Here is a 16,996-nt window from a genome sequence, read left to right on the forward strand (position 1 = left end):
TCTCTCCCGTCCCTGGGCAGGGGCTGCTGCGCGGGGGCGGAAGGTGCTGCCAATGGAGGTGCCGCCGGAGCCCGAAGGGCCATTTCATGAGTCCTGGAAAAACACCAAAATGAACAGGCGAGGGCAGAAATGTTCAGAGCAGAGATTTGAGAGATGAAGGAAAGCAATAAAACCCGCGAGAGCGTTTGGAAAAGATGCCGAGAGCCGCTCTGGCTCGCTGGCCGTGGCAGAGAAATTCATTGGGCTTCGGGCATTATCAGTTGACTTCTCTGGGAGGCTGTTTTTGAAGTTGATGTAGCGTTTACCTTGAAAGATGAAGCAAGTGCTTCCACAAGGGTTGGCTCCAGGGATGCAGGAGCAAGGGGGGCTGGACCGCAGCATCACTTGGCCGTTGGCAGTGGACACTGGGCAGCCGTTGGCAACCACATGTGCTGGTTTCTCCATCTTTTGATCCCTTTGCTTTAAGTCGTGATGCTTTGGGGCTGTAGCCGGGCCCCCATGCTGGTCCAGGGGTGTCAGAGGTGGGGGCTGAGGCTGGGCAGGGTGCAGGGCCAGGGCTGGTGTGGGTGGCAGAGCGGGGAAATGGCACTTGTCATGGGAAAGCAGAGCCCTCCCTGGCCCTGAGCAGGGCCTGCCCTTCCCTCTTCTTCATAGAAAATAGGCAAACTGAGGACAGGACCAAAGTCACCCCAGCGCGGTCAAATAGCAGGGACTTGGGCAGATAATTTGGGCAAACTGTGAGAAACGGCTTCCCTGTGGTTGAGTTAAAAAAAAGAAAGACGTAACCATGAGGGTCTGAGCGGTGATCCCCAGGCTGCCGTGGTGCCTTGGCATCTGCGTGGGCACCCAGCGGCCGGGATCCAAGGTACCAGGCTGGGGAGCAGAGGCAGCGTCCGTCTCGCCGAGCAGCTCAGTCCCAAGCAGCGAAGCCGGCCGCAGCCCCGGCACGTGCCCTGCTCCTTCCCGTGCCGTCTGGCTCAGCCCAGCTCTTTCCTTGCTCTCCTGCCTTCCTCCCCCTGTGTTTTTCATGCCACCATGAGCTTCGCTGCACTTTGCAGCCCCATCCATCATATGGGTTTGTTTTTTAAAGCTGTGTCCCAGCTCTTAACGGCTTGGTCCTGGAGCGACGGGGCTTCTTGTTCGGTTCCCGATGTGCCAGCCAAAATAGCAGCGGCCACGTACCGTGGTGGAGAGGAGCAAGTGTCACCGAGAATTAAAATGACAGATCCCAGCATCAAGGTCTCTGAGGGTTTGTGCTTTATTAAGCAACAGTGAGTTCATGGGAAAGGACTTTCACCCGGAGCACCGGTTGTGTCTACAAGAAAAGAGAACCAGGGACTATATTTAGGTTCAGCTGTGTGATGGGGAGGCAGGGCCAGGCTCCGCGGGAGGTGAGCTGGGCATCCTCGGCCCTGCGAGGGTGAGCCCTGGCCCTGCAGAGCCCGGGGAAGATTTGGGGGGGATGCAGGGACCAAGCGATGGGACCAGCTCGGCTTGGAGACGCTGCAGGGCAGGAGAGCTGGAGGGGTTCCCCTCGCCTGTGCAACGGCCTGTTTGGGGTCTTGCATGCCCAGACCTACCTCAGCCATGGCCAAGTGTGTGTGGTGTGGCCAGGAAAGGCCCTCCGAGCAGGATTCACCCTGTCTGCAACTGGCTCGTGCGCAGCATCCGTCCTGGCACCAGGTTAGGAAAACGGGGGGGCTGCGACCCTGAGCGTAAGCCGATGGTTGCACCCATCGGTCCCTGCCCGATGCTGCATGGCTCCCTCTCCCTAAAATGTGGTTTCATGATGATAGGAGTTATTTAATAGATCAATGTTTTATCTCTTTGCCTTAGGGTCTCTCTCTTCCCACCGCCCCCTCCTATTAAAAATTCATTGTTTCTCCCAGATACTGTTGCTAGAGGGAGATGGGAAGAAATAAAGAAGGTTCTTGGAAAGGAGGAGGGAAAATATTTAATAGGAAGAGAATAGAAGAAACATTTGAAATAAATATTGTGTCTCTCTCTCTCTCACTGCCCTGGGCACATATGAGCCAAAGCACTGCCCCTGTTGTATTGCAGGACCCCGAAGCCCCCAGCAGACTCGAGGAGGTGATGTGGGACCTGGGGTGAGTCTGGGTGGTGGGGATGGTCCTGCTCCTGCCTGGGGCCGAGGAACCCATCACTGTGGAAGTGGCAAAGCCCCCCTGGCTTCAGGGCCAGGAGCGTGGGGACGTGGTGGCTGTTTCACACAGCAAATGCAAGCAGATGCAGGAGGGAAGAAGCGGCGGTAACGTGGACTGCAGTGGGGCAGGGGGATGCTCCAACTCACCTCCCGTCCTCACCATCTCCAGAAAAGTCCCCCTGAGGCCTCGCTTTTTCTGCTCGATTTGGATGCTGTTTCAGTCCAGGCAGAATGAGAGGGTGCATTTGCAGCCTGAAATAATTTAAAGGGGGATTGATGGGCTGCACGCTGCGGGGCCAGCTCACCTGGCCCTGTGGCACAAGGAGCTTTGGCTGTAACACAGAGCCATCAGGCAGCCGCACCGGCTGTAAAATAACCAAAGTCAGAGGAACGGCAGCATGCCACCCATGGGGATTGACTGCGGCTGGACTAAGACCCAGGTGGCCTCAGGAAGGTGCTTTCCATCTTCAGAAGGCCTCATGAGCACGGTCCTGTGATGCTCCTCGTGGGTCAGTGAGCAGCAGAGGTTTGCAGAGCACCATCCCGCAGCGCAGAGCAGGATAATGGAAGGGGCTCTGGCCGAGCATCCCATCCAAACTCCATCAGCTGAGTCTGTGGTGACTCTGGTTTATGGATCCTGTAATACCTCAAATGAGGTGAGTGGTTTTGTTTCCCCTCGGGGGGAGCAGGAGGTATTGCGCTCTGGGCCCAGAGCCATGCCCTGGCTGCCATTTCGGACCTGGTCCCGGCAGCGCAGCCGGAGGAGCAATCCATGAGGGCGGTTGGTGCTTCTGACCTCGTTTTCCAGAGGGTCACCCGGTCTGACCTTCCCTGTGCTCGGGACAGCTGGGCACCAACTCTTCAGTATTGCCAGAATGAGCTATTTTGTATTTTTCCATTTAAATCTCATTTGAAGGAAAGTCCATCTGGTTCCCTTCGTGCTGCCAGAGGAAAAAGGCTGCTCTCAGGTCAGCTTTTTACAGGGCGTCTCCTCGCTGGAGACCCAGGGGAGGTCGCATGGCCAGGACCTCTGTCTCTTCTCCTTTTCATCACACCAACAAGGAGGGGCGGAGCAGGGCCCCTGTAATTGAACACTAATTGGGGCTGGAAAATGAGCAGGACCCTGCAATTGCAAACCAAAGATGAAGTGACATAAATGAGATCTAAATTGTGACCTTTTTCCATAAGGAGGAGTATTAACTAAGTGTGACAAATGGAGGGGGGGGAAAAATAATCCTGCCTTCGTTAGTCCTCGTGCCCAGGGCTGATGTGGAGCTGGAGCCGTTGGTCCGCTCCCGGGGAATTGCAGCTGGCGATGCCAGACATCGCTCCTAGCCGTGCCCGATGCCCCAGCGGTATGTTGCTCTAGGAGTTAATTTGGAGGCTGGACACTTCCCATCATCAGTTCAGGGAGCTGTTTCTCTTCTTGCCTACAGGGTCACTTTTTTGCATCAAGCACCAGCCCCTGGATGGGGATATCCTTGTGGCAAAGCAATTTCCAGCTTAGGAAGTGTCCTGGGACTGGGGAAGCAGCCACCACAGCACGCGGTCATGCCATCCCTGGGGCTCAGCACTGCTGCCTTTGTCCTGCCTTGCTCAACCTTGCACCAGCATCTGGCAACCTCTGGAAATTCAGGCCCAAGTTGTTTGTTGTGGCAAATGGGGTTGTGATCTGATGGATCAGTCCCATCCATCACCAGACGTGCTCCTGTCATGGCTGCCAGGATTTTCTTCCCCATGAATTAGCCCTGAAGTTCTCACTGGGTCGTGGCTGTTGCTGGCCTGTGAGTTACGGTTCACGCTGGGATACAGGCAGAGCCATCCTCATGGCGGGGACCGCTCGATGCTGGGCTGGGCTCTGACAGTGCCGCCAGGGTCTGGCTCGGCTCTCTCCATCTCGGTGACATCCCGCTTTCCCAAGACTCTTAAGGAACAGGTCTCTTTTTTCCTGTTTCATTTTTTAACAGCTCTGCCCTGTCTCTCCGTTTCCCTCCCTGTGGTCCTTTCTGGCTGGGGCTGCTGCTGTGGACAGGTGGAGTTGAATTTTTCCTCCTTCCCCAACCGTTTTCCCAGTTTTCCCATTGACTTTTGTAGAAAGATGCTCTTTGGGGGCACGTCACTAATAGAGAGGATTTCACTGAGGATTTCAAATGAACGGCCCGTGACACCCCCTCCACGATAATGTCGTTTTTATTGTTCATATTTCTGTAACTAAAGGTCAGCCTGGCCGGCTCAGAAGTCTGATGTTAATTACGCTAATGAGCCAAAGTCTCTGGCTCACTGCTCCGTGCTCTGCTCTCCCGGATGCCGGGGCGGCGCAAGGATGGCTTGGCCGGACCCTGGGCACCGTTGGGTGACCTGTGGCCATGAGTGGCAGCATGGGGGTGTTGAGGGGCTCCTGGGGTCCAGGTCTCCTGTGGGCTGGGATGAGCTGCGGATTCGCTGCCGTGCATGCCTGCAGGCTCCGGCTGGGAGAGTTGGTAAGCGCATCCCAAGGGATGCTCCTGCCCTAGAAGAGCTTGACTCAGGGCACCCTGGTCTGCTTCGCTCGAGGTACAAGTGTCCCTGCTGATTTCACAGGACCCCTGGGTCCCATTTGGCCTTTGGCTTTGCTGCCAAATTTCTTCTTCAAGAGGCTCTTGTGCACAGAACTTGAACCGGGGCCTCCTCAATGGGTAGGCAGATCCTGTGCAGCACCTGGGGAGAGCCGGCTCATCCCCCAGCTTCTCCATCAAATTGCTCTAGAAAAGAGTTAAATTATAAATTTTAAGTATATTTACCTTAAAATACAAGTCCCAGGGACTAGACGGTGGCAAGTGCTCTGGTGGAATGAACACATGGAAAGCCAGAGAGTTGTGCTGCCAGCGGCACGTGGGACCAGAGGAGGTTTTAGGCCACTTCACCCACGTGCTGATGGGTCCCCTTTCACAGGGATTAAAATGTATTTGCAGACAAAAAAACCTGAAGTAACCTGAAACGGAGGTTGCTAAGTGACGCAAGAGCTGCCAAAAACAAATGCCAAGACCATCAGCTGAGACCCTGATCGTTGGAGGGCTGGGAATGGCAGGCTTACGTAACGCGTGCGGGAGTTTGATAAGCCAAGCCCAGGCAGTCTCTAAAGCAAGCTTAAACTCCACATTCACGCCATGCTTTGCTGCCTGCAAGGAGAGCAGGAGAGGGGCCGGTAAGGACAGGGAGTTGAGCAGATTTTGGTTTATTGCAATTTGGTTTCAGCAGGTTTGCAATAAATATCTGGGCACGTCCAGCTTGCTGGAATTTGTATTAAATTTTGCTTTATCCATCCCGGATAGCTGGACCCTGGCCTTCAGGAGCAGCAAGCCGAGCTGCTCTGTCACAGTTGTACTTATCTTTTGGATGGCGATGCCTCTGAGTATCGCCTGCGGTGCCTCCTCCACCCCTGCCGAAACACGCGGAGGTGCCGGAGCGCGCAAGGTCCCGCACACATCGCTGCAGTGCAAAACAAATCCCCTTCCCTCCCAATTGTCGCATCCTCTGGGCATTAGAGGAGCCCCACCTGCTCTGCAGCTGCCAGCACCGTGCAGCTGAGACAGATATTTGTGCGTCGACACCATGGAGGCTGTGATCCCTGAAAGCACGTACACTGGATTGACTCTCTAGATAAAATCCGTGCTGAATTGTACTGCATCGTAGTTGCTGGTGGTGCCACAAACTTCCCCCGTGGGCACTGAGGGCAGGCCGAGGTGTTTCTGGGTCGTTTCCCCATAGCAGGGCTTGGTTTGGGTTACCCTTGCCTTATTTTCAGTATTGGGTCTGGGTGGCTTCCACACACGTGTGTGCATCAGCCGCCTGTGCTGCAGGGTCCCGTGTGGGGACGTTCCCTGGCTGAGGAGATGCGATCATGCTTGGGATCTCTGCTGGGCTTTTCCCGTCCTGCTGCCAGCCCCGGAGCACTCCTTGTCCCTGTTGTCCCAGCCCTGCCATGCTGCCATGGCCTTGGGCCAGCCCAGAGAGGCTGGTGCATCCGCTGGCTCCACCAGCAAACCCCAGCATGTCCGTAGCAGATTTCCCTGCTGCGGTTGCTAATGGGGGGAATTTTTAGCACAGCTCCTTGTTTGTTGGCGTGCATCCCTGCTGGGGCCCTATGTGGAGCGCGAGTTGAATTGTGTGCATGTGCATCCCTGCCGTTGACTGCAGGAGCGGGGGGAGGATGGGGTGAAGGGCTGGCCGGGGAAGCAGAACCCCCATGCAACGCCTGCACGGCTGAGCCTGTGCCAGCGGGTTTTAGGGAAATTCCTCTGTCTTTTGCTTTGGGGTAGTGATGCTTTCTTGGAGGAATTTTAGCTTTTCTGGAGTGCTGTGTGCTGTCAGTTCCCCGGGGACCCCAAAAGTGAGGTTTGGCCCACCCACAAGCAGCACCCAGACGGCGCCGGGGCTCGCAGGAGCACGCAGGGAGGCTGCAGGGGACGGGCCTGCCCGGGCAGGGGGCACCCACCCCCCTGGGGTTGGCTCTCGGCTCCCCAGTGCCACCAGGGATGTCCCCCCCTGGAGTGCTAAGGGGGTGTAAGCCATGTGCCACCGGGTCCCACTGTCGAGCCAGCTCCTCGTTTCTCCACCATTCTCCAGCAAATCCCTGCGAGGGAAAGCTCCGTTGGCTAAGGCTCTCCCAGCCTCTCTCAGCAGGAATGAACCTCCCCGGCTGCTGCTCCTGCCCTTGGGCAGCCCTGGGGAGCTCGGCCGGGCAGGAGCAGGGGACAGAGATGAATCGGGGTCTCGAGCAGAGGTCGGAGCAGCTGCCGAGCTGTAACGGCAGCATCTCTGCGTGGGTGTAGCTGAACAGGACCTGAGTCTGGGACTGTTTGTGGTCTGTTAACCAAGAGGAGTTGAATTTCCCCCCCAAAAAGGAGCTATTTAAATTTTCTCTTTTTTTGTTACAGGCAAATTAAACTTGATCCAGAGAACTCAAAATGCTTTAGCAAAACCTTAGCAAATCATTTGCTTGCAGGTCGGTGTCCTGCATCCCCTGCACCAGCTGTCAGGGCTGGGAGCATGTCCCTCGACCCCACAAAGTACCCACAGGGAGGGATGCAGGACAGGGGTTCTGGCCAGCGGCATTTCTGCTTCCAAGCTTGGCTAAAATCTCCCCAAATGAGAGGACTCCTGGAGAGCTGGCCGTGGGCACCCACTGTGTGGGTGCCATCTCCACCTGGAATCTCCGCACATGATTGCCGGAGAGCGTTGCTGCATCTCCTCTTGCTCTGCCCCAGAGCTGGCTGCGGTGGTGCTGGGCTCTGATGCTCTCCTGTTTATAAGAGGATCCCTCAGGGTACAAAGTGCTGTATAATTTTGTATATAGATAACTAGGCAAGCTGCAATGGCCAGGTCACACATTGGGCTGAAGCAACACTGAGGATGCTTCCCCTCTCTGGGAGGTGCCTGTGTACCATGTCCTTGGGCTTCGGGGGCATTTATTTGGGATTTTGTGCTGGGCACTGTGGAAAGGTGATTTACAGGCGTCTCCTTGTGCTGTTTTGTCCAGAGGAGCTGAGGCTGGCTGTGTCGAACACTTTGCCATTTAAACATCCCTGGCCTCAGATGCCACAGCAGAGCCAGATGTCAGCGCGGCCCCGGACCTGCAGAACGGTGAGCGCTCCCCGGGCTCGAGCAGGGCGAGGGGTGGGTTGGCATCACCACTGCCCTTGTACCTGATGGGCTTTGTTCACTGGGATGCTTGAAATCCAGCTCACTTTTAGCTCATGGCCATCTCCGCTTTGTGGCATTAGCTCCCTCCTCATCCCCACCCTCCTTTTGCAGTGTGGAGTGCTCAGTACCGGTGAGACGGAGGTTTATCCCACGTAACGGCTGAGAAATCTCCTGCCTGTTGCCAAAAATGAGCAAGAAGTAACTCAAGTGGGGATGTGATGTGAAGCTCAGGGGTGTTAAGCTCTGGTACTCGCTCAGAGATTGCTGGCAGACAGCAGCAGGGCCTCAGCCTTGGCTGCACTGGGATGCGCGTGCAGCATCAAAGAGCGGTGCTTCGGGGTTTGGACGGGGATTTGGGAGTCCACCAGCTCCATCCTGGGAAGGGGGCTCTGGAGGCTTTGCTCTTGCTCTGCTGTCGGGATGCCGGACAGGGAGTTAAGTGATACGGCCCTGCTGTCCCCTTCCCCTCCCACCACGGAGACTTCTGACTTTCGGGAGCCTCTCTGGGGCTGCATATGGGAAAGGAGATGTTCTCCTGGTCCCACAGCCACAGCTGATGCCCTGAAGCTGTAGATCTGGGGACTGACTCCAGCGTGTCTCGCTCCAAATGTCACCGCTCGCTGCAGTCTCCAGCCTGGAGGAGATCTGGGGGTGGTGCAGCTGGACCCCCCTGAGCCCGGACAGCCCCTTCCAAAATCTGAGCGATGAGGCTGGGAAGGATCTGCTCTTTGTGGGGCTCAGGCAGGGCTGGGACGAGTCCCCCGTCCCCCTCCCCTCTCGGGGGCTTATTACAGCGGGGGGGTTTGGTCTCGCTCCCGCCTGGCAGGACGAGGTATAGATTGCAATGTCAAACGTTATTTCACCCTGTAATGGCATTTTGCTTTCTTTGCTCGCTGCTCCCGTGATCATAATTGGGATGGCAATAAAATTTCCAATGCAGCAGCTGTAGACAGGTCTTAAAAAATGCATTGAGCCCAGGATTGATGCTGAGCAGAGCTGAAAGGCAGAGGGAAGGCTGTTGCTCTGCATTCCCCTGGCCTGGGATTCCCACTCCAAGCAGGATTTCCAGCACATCGAGGGCTCCATATCTGCACCTCTTAACCCTCATCACCCACAGAGGTTTGCTCGCAGAGCTGCGAGCTTGTTTTCCTGCATAAAGCCGAGCAGTCCTGCAGGGACCGGCTTGTTTTCCACCCATGGCTGCCTCTGCCGCCCTGTCCTCAGAGCAGACATCTGTCTGTCAGTCTGTTCATCCTGCCCACGCGTCCAGCCGTCTGGTCAAATTAAAGCGTCCCGAATGATGCATTGCCCTCCCGATGTTCGGTGCCCATGGGCTGGCAGCAGCCTGCCCCGGGGCTCCAGGCTCCATCTCCAGAGGGAAGCCAGGCTCGCTGGCATGCAAGGGACCCCTGCACCCCTTGCCATGGGTGAAGGCACCCCATGGGGCCAAGCCTTCAGGAACAGGGTCCTTTCTGAGGGTCAAGTCTGGAAACGGCTGTCTTTTTATCCAGGAGCCTCGGGGAGGTGGCCAGGACTGCCTTGACTTCATTTTGTGCAGCGCCTGGCACCACGGTGGGTGCCACCATGGTTCAAGTAAAGGATTAAAAGTAGACTTTGCCATCAAAGGTCCATTACTGGCAGCTAGGGGCATCGATCACGGTGTGATTTATGTGTCAGCCCCTCAAGGGGCTCAGGCCAGCATCACCAAAATGCTGAGCTTAATGAACGACCTAATCTAACGAGGGCTGGCGCGCTGGACCAGGTGGACAAATGAGGTCGTTTGCTGGGGCAAAGCCTGCAGGGACGCAGCTGGCACTCAGGCTGCTGCGAAGTCCTCGGCCGGCAGCGCAGGGAGGGCTCTGCGGGGTGCTGCTGGCCGCACCGGGGCCGGGGGGCGGCTGCGCGTGTGCCAGCCCGAGCGCTCCGCACGCCCCCGAGCAGCGTCATCAATCAGCTTTCTGAAAGGTGCCTAATTACAGCGTATGCTTTTCTGTTATGATTATTAATCATCCTGCTCCTGTATTTCATTTATTATGGAGCTGCCTGGGTTAGAGGAGCAAAGGCGCAGGGTCCCTTCATGAGAGGAGGTGGCACATTCTCGCAGCTGCTTGGGAGCCCCTTTGGGTGATGTGTCTGCAGGACGTGGGTGCTCCCAGCCTGGGGCGTCCCCACCACCGGCCCCAGCACAGCCTGTGCTCTGCCTGGGGACGTCCTGCTTGGCGGGGCTCCGGCGAGCTCCCTCCATCCCCTTCCACGTGGCTTCGGTGCTCTCCTCCGCCAAGGTTTTGCTCCCGGGGTGCTGTTCTCAGGCTGCGTTTCGGCAGCCCTGGTGCAGAAGGTAAGTGATGAGCTCGTAAAGCGGTTGCGCGCCCTGGGAGGCAGGAGGGGGAAGCAGCTGCAGGAGAAGGAGCAAATTCCCCTCTCGCATTTAATGATCTTTATTTGTGTCTCCGTGGGGGCAGGAGCCACTGCCAGGAGCGTAGCCCTGTTTTCCGAGATGCTCTGCTCGTAGCCAGGATATGTGCATGCCTGACTGTCACGTCTGTGCCGGCCGGGGCTGTTATGGGCTTGTGTTTTGTAAATCTCTTGGCAGCCTCATGGCGTGGGCTTTAAAACCAACAGATGCCAGGAGGACATTTCCCTGGCGCTCAGATTCCCTGTCCCTGCTCCTGGTGCTGGGCAGGGAAGAAACCTGAGCCCAGGCAAACCTTGGGCCCCAGACTGGTTCAGATGGGGATTCAGATTTAGTTCAGATGGGGAGCTTTGCAAAGCCTAGAGTCCCTGGGCTGTATCCTGCCCTTTGGTGAGAGAGGAGGAAGGTAGTTTTACAGGGGGAGTCTCCTAGACCCGGCTGCCTCTGAGCTTGTTGCTGGGTCCTCTCCCATCTGGGTGGGTGCTCAGGGACAAGGACACCATGGGGGATGCGGCCAGCAGCTGGTCCTGGTGACAGACAACGATGGCAAAACATCAGGGGGAAGTCCTGGGGACGTGGGCTGTCAGCCTCCATTTGCCTTCCAGACCCTTGTCGTCCTGCCCGCAGCGTTAATGGGCTTTTCTGCAAATTAAAAGTTTTCACTGCACAGCAGAAACTTGCTGGGAATCCTCAAAAAATAACCCCCAGTGCCCGTCTGGGGACCACTGCCGCTGCCTAAAGCCAGGTTCAACTCAAGTGTTTCTGACGGGTGCTAGTGGAACAGCTCGCTTGCAACAAGGCATTTTTGGGCACAGTTGAAGACGGGGAGTCAAGCTCAGCCTTAGTTCCCATGTGGTCCGACGGGTACTGAAGTTCTTGAGATCCGGGTCAGGTTTGCTCTCGGCCAGCGTTTCCCAGTAGCAGTTGAAATTCAGATCTGGCTGGAGGAAAAGGTGGGTCGAATTGCTTGGGTCGAAATAAGAGTATAGCACCCACTTGTCCTGCTCCCCCTTCCCCCGTTTTAGTGGAGTTATTCACCTTGGTAGAGAAATAAAGATGCTCGTGGAATATTAAACACCTCCCCAAAGCCCCTGTTGCTGATGAGTGGCTTCTGCGCCTCGTTCCCTAGTACATGCAGTGACCTTTTAGAAATGTTGTACGTTGTGGTCGTATCTAAATGTCTTCTCTCCTGGGAGCATCTTGTGGAGATAGAGATTCAGACATGATGTCTATCAAGAAGAAAAGCAGATTGTGGCCAATCTGTGGCTGCCTGCGCAGTATTGCCTGGGCCACGTGCTCAAGAATCATAAGGTTGTCTCTAAAAATAAGCAGTGGCTTCTTTTGAGTTGTCTCCTTGGCGTCTTAGCTCATTAGGGAATCCTCGTTTCTGGGTTTTCGCAGCATTTGCGAGGGCTGGGAGTTTCCATGTGGGAGGAAAGTGGAGAGTCCTGTGGTCGCAGCTGTTGAGGACTCAGCTAGGACTCGGGATGGGATCACGGGGTGGGAAGACAGCTCTATGAAGACATCAGTCATGGCTTTTGCTGGGTAGAAAGGGTAAATTCTGCCCCCACTGAAAGCTCACACACTCTTGCTGCTCCAGCATCGTCTCGGCTGGCCCCGAGACCTGGGGCTGTTGAGCAGGGGGAGACGCGTGAGATGCAGCAGCTGCCAGTCACCAGAATAACTCGCTTCTATATAAGGGTTTCATGTTTTTCAAGCAGTCCCTTTAAGTCATGCTTCAGGTCATTTTCTGCAGTGACCCAGCAGGAGCTTGTCTCCTCGCACAGACATCTCTCCTTTCACGCTTTCTCTTCCCATTTCTGTGAGTCGTCAGGAAAATCTACTTCTGTTTGAGCAGCCTCGAGCAGGACACAAGGGTGACTATCAGGAGCACGGACACCACAGGTCCCAGCCCTGCTACTGGGCTCTGCCATAGCTGTTGGGTGCAGTCTTTCGGCTGCCTGGTACCCCAGGGAGCCCTGACCTCAGGGCATTTGCCACGTCCTGTAGGCACAAGCCACTGCAGTGTGGGGGACCCACTGTACGGAGCCTGCCGGTTCCCCCCTGCCACCGGGGCTGCCCCGCCGCCCACCCAGCCGCTCGCTTCTCCCCTCTGCTCCTCCAGCTCTGCCCTCCTGCCTGCCCCAGCCCAGCTTTGCTAGGAGATGAACTGACCCAGAAAAACAAGCTCTGGGTGCGCTGAGAGTGGCAGAGCCGGGAGAATTTGTTTCCCAGACAGACTCTGATGGGATTAGGAATAACTCTCTGCTAGATAATTCTCCATTAGGTCTGGTGATTGATTTTCTTCCTTCCTACCCCCAGCTCTCTCCTCCTCTCCCTATTTCAGCTGGGTTATTCTCATGCTTGGTTTGCTAATTGCCTGATCACTAGAGCCTCGTCAGAGCGAGGAACAGGGACATCACTGGCCTGCTCTGACCCTCCAAGTTTTCTGCCTCTTTGTTTATGCCTCGGCTCTGATTTCATCTCCTCCACTCCCCAGCATAAGCTGGGCTGTTTCTGCTGCCCTAATCAGAGGGAGAAACCCGCTGGTGTCACCCCTGGAGCCAGGGAAGGTCCTGGGGATGCCCCTTCAGCTCCTCCCCGTCACCTCTGTCCTCCCAGTGACCTCCCAGTCTTTTCTGGGGCTTTTCCAAGCTCAGTGTGGCCACAAACCTGCTGGTTTTGGAGACTCAAGACAATGGATAAAATAAAGCCACAGGAGCCACAGGTTTATTTTTGGGTGATGGCACAAGAAACCCCAGAGATGCTGAGTGGCACAGGTCACCTTCAGTCCTCATTTCAGTGCCCCCAGAAAATGTCCCCAGTAACTCTGCTGTGAGCAAAGCCACCCACAGCGGTGGCTGGAAAAACACGGTTCAAATCCCTGACGTCACATTCGGGTGTGGAAGTTAGCTCTGTTCGCTCTGAAAAATGCCTGAAAGTCCCCCGGGGACCCACATCAGCCCGTGGGTGCTGCAGGTCGATGCCAGTGGCATCACCGTGAGAGCTGAGCATGAAGCAGATGTCCCAGGGGCCTTGTTTTTCTCCCTTTCCAGCCCAAAAACCATACGGGGGGAGGGGGGGCTTTGTTTTTGCTAGTTGTTGCACGGCATAACTGAGCGTTTGGGGTTTTCCAGCAGGGGGAAGGAGCCGACATCTGGATGGGATTTGACGGAGGACTGGGGAGCTGGGCTTGTTTTTGACTCTTGAAGAGCTCTGTCCTGCGGCGGCTCTGGCTCTGGGCTTCCCCTGAGACCAGGGCCAAAGCTCCCAGCCCAGGGGTAGAGCTTGGGGCCAGGGCTCAGCCTGGCACCCACCTGTGGGAGTCGTTGGCATCTACGTTCAGGGCGCCCGTCCTCCGCTCCAAGCCTGTGCCAGCAGCTCCAGGTGGTTCAAGTCCCAGACGAGCCATTGAGCCTGCTTGATGCAGCCGTATTCCCATTCCTGGTAATCTAGTTGATACCCTGGGACCAGGGAGTGCACAGAACTTGTGCTGACAGAGAGTCCAGCACTATCGCCTGAGCAATCCTGTCAAGGGTAAATGCCAGGGAAAATGTTGCTCCGCTTCGGCAGGGGATGCTCAGCTCCTCTGTCCACCTCCCAAATCCAGCCCAAGCCCCAGCGCGGGGGCTGAGTGGGGCAATGGTGTCTGCGAGGATGCTGGCACGGCCCCCGGCGAGCACGGCGGTGCCGCCGTCTGCGCGGCAGAGCCGTGGTTGGCGTTGCCTTCTCTGCAGAGCCGCTGGCACGGAGCCTGGTGCAGGCTGGGGAGAGCAGCCAGGGAGTGAGAGCGGCCGTGGGCAGGCAGCTGGGATGCTTGGCTGCCAGGGCAGGGCTGGTTGCCGGCTCTCAGGCGGGCAGCAGCGAACGGGCATCGCCCACCCGGGGTGTTTCCAGCAGCGTTTGGCTGCCGTTGGTGTTTGTAGGAGCCCTCTCCTGTCTTGTGCCAAGTTTGGGACGTGCTGGCACTGCCACCTCCCTGTCACCTGAGTGTTGGGGTGCTGATATTATTCCCCGTTGGTGTTTTAAGGGTGAGCCTTTCCAAAATGCATGGGGGTCCCAGCACCGCTTTCTGCCCTGTTTGCTCCCTTCCTACCTGGGGGTCTCCACCCTCCCCTGGGGTCCCCTGCATCCCCTGGAGAGGTGGAGCAGCATCCCGTATCCCGAGCACATAACCTCCCCTGGGTGCTCCTGGCCTCCCCAGGCAGAGCCCATGAAGGAGGGGTAACACGGGCTTGGCCTCGGGCAGCAGCAGTGGGGTTCTTGAAGGAGAAGGTCTCAGCAGGACCATTTTGCATCCTGCAAGTCAATGGAGGAATAAAACAAGACGTTGCTTTGACTGGAGTATTTGTACTTGCACGATGTCAAAACAGGGGAACCTAGAAATGTCAACCTTGGCTTATTTTCTGGTCTATTCAGAAAAGGGGAGAAATGGCAGCTGAGGAGCATTTGCTCTCGGAGGAGGTGACTGTGCCAAGCATGTGCCACCGAGGCAGGAGGCATTTGAAGGGGGTGGAAGAGACCTTGCCGCCTCCTTTTCTCTAAGAAGTGGTGGTGCAAGGGAGTGAAAACCCCCCTGCAAGCCGGGTCGGCCGGCAGCTGAGCACCTGAGAGCTGGGCAGTCAGAGAGCACCGGTTCCTCCGTGCTCTGACCTCTGCCTGCCAGGAAGCACCATGCTGCCTGTGGCTAGGAGAAAACGGGCTCAGTGGCCGCACGTCCTGGAGGGGAGGGAGGGAAGAAGGGGGCTGCTCCTGGGGGCTCAGAAGTGGCCAAAGGTGGTCTGCTCTGCTTCCCCCTGCTGTGCCGCAGCCCCTCAGCCTCGGGCTTTCCTGGCTCCGTTCCCCAGCCCTGCATGCAGCAGGCGTGTTATTTTTAAAAATAAATTAAATGTGAAGAAGAGCCTCTATCTAGGCCTTCAACTAGAGTCTTAATTGGCCTCACTCCCCAGGGACCAGGCGAGCCCCGGAGAATGCCGCACTATCGGAGTAATGAGCTATTAATAAACGGTGCTGCTCTGCTCGGCTTGGCTCTGGGCTCGGCTCTGCCCGGGCCGGATGGGGACCACAGGGCCCCGGTTGTCACTGCAGGGGGCACAGGGTCTCTGCAGCTGGGGCGGCTTCTGCAGGATGTCCTGGGGCTGGCAAAGACCCGCAGGGGCAGAGCCGGCCTCGGCCACCTCAGCTCCTTGCTCCGGAGCTCGTATCTGCCTGGGTTTGCTGGGAAGGGGCTCATCCAGTGGAAGGGGCTCATCCAGCACCCATTAATCCCCCTCCATGGGGTTTGCTGAGGGTGTCGGGGCTGTGCCTGGCTCCACCGGGGCACCCATGGGTGGGGGCTGTGGGGCAGCGGGGGCAGCCGATGATGTGCTGGGGCTGCGGAGCAGGAAGGAGAGCCTGGGGCTGCGGCTCCCGCTCCCCGGCTGCTGGGTAAAACAACGCCGGCGGGTTTGTACCTTTGCTTAGAGGATCAGGTGGCCGAAGTAGTAACCAAAAGTGGAGTACGGTTACCCCGGGCTCATTCATAATGAACACGGTGGACAGCTGGCGTGCTCACGGGCTGCCTCAGCACAGCGGCCGTGGGCAGGGGAGGGGAAGGGGCCAGATCCCCCTCCAGCTCCTGGGAGGGAGACGGTGGCGGGCACAGGATCCAGCCAAGCATGGGAGACCATTAACCTGGCAGCAATGCCTGGGCACGTTTATTTAGCATAGAGACACTACATTAAAAAAATAAGTGTCACAATAAATTGGGAGGGTTTTTTTCCTGTGGGTTTGCAGGTCGTGCCTGGGTGCATCCTTCCCATCCAGCCCTGCGCCGGAGCAGGAGTGGAGCCTTCTGAACTGCGGGGACCAAGCGAAGCCGTCCCCCCCTCACCCTAGAGCCGGCTCAGGTTCCCGAGGCCACCAGCCAGGCAGAGCTGATTGCAAAATGGCTCTTGGCATGGCTGTGAGCAGCCTCCTTGAAGGCAGAGGCTGCCAAGCAGCTCCAGCCGCATCCCTGCTCCAGTGCCCAGGTGGCATTTGGGGACCCCCAGTCACTGGACATGGGGGGGTCAGGACATGGGGGGGGTCAGGCGCAAAGGGGGGGCTGCATGGCTGGTGAAGGGGGGAGGAAGGGGCTGGGACGCGTGGCGAGGGCAGCAGTGGGGTCTCCGGTCCCATCCCACTGCCCCCCGGCAAAGAAAGCCGATGCTGCATCCCGCCTGGTTGTTAATCCCTTCCCTGGGGCTGTGTGAAAAATGATAACGCTTTCCTCTTGGTTTGATTCGTTGGAAGAAAAAGGGAAATGTGGCAAAATTAAGACACACACCAAAAAAAAAAAAAGTCTGTAAAAGATAATCTCCTGCAGCTCTTAAATTGCACCAAGCAATGGGTTTATTGCCGGAGAATTGCTCAGCAGTCGCTTATCCTGGTGGTGCCGACCCCGGGGCAGGGCTGCTCTGAGCCAAGCACTCTGGGGGTGCAAAGAAGGACGGGGAAGGGGGTGACAGGGAGCGGGAGCGTGGCAAAACCTTCAGGCTCCTTCTGGTCTGTCCTGCCGAGCCTTCCTGGGGCTGGCGTGCGAACACTGCACAAGGGACAGAGGGAGAAGGGGTTTGGGGAGGAGAGGGGCCGGCAGGTTTGGGTGAAGGGTGGCAACCTGGTAGGAAGCAGGGGGTGGACTCGGCACCCCGGGATAGGGACCCACATGTCCTGCCCCACCGTCCCCGTAGCCCTGGGTGCTCTCTCCTCCGCGGTGC

The 16,996-nt window shown here is 57.1% G+C and overlaps 1 protein-coding gene across 5 annotated transcripts in view; it reads left to right on the plus strand.

Annotated features, from left to right (window-relative positions):
- Window positions 1-16,996, plus strand: part of LINGO3 (leucine rich repeat and Ig domain containing 3) — a 28,122-nt gene that overhangs the window by 4,809 nt on the left and 6,317 nt on the right. For 2 of the 5 annotated variants that reach the window (XM_087769644.1, XM_087769643.1), the window contains exon 2: window positions 7,683-7,786. The exons of 1 other annotated variant lie outside the window; for it this stretch is intronic. The gene's annotated coding sequence lies outside the window, so the exon portion shown is untranslated. Of the gene's footprint in view, window positions 1-7,682; window positions 7,787-10,075; window positions 10,185-16,034; window positions 16,162-16,996 lie in introns of those variants that run through there. 2 more of the 5 variants (XR_015707366.1, XM_087769646.1) reach the window with 2 other exon arrangements.

This window comes from Nipponia nippon, unplaced genomic scaffold (genome assembly GCF_047370975.1).
Source record: "Nipponia nippon isolate SJK-2023a ecotype South Korea unplaced genomic scaffold, ASM4737097v1 scaffold_31, whole genome shotgun sequence".
Lineage (NCBI taxonomy): Eukaryota > Metazoa > Chordata > Aves > Pelecaniformes > Threskiornithidae > Nipponia > Nipponia nippon.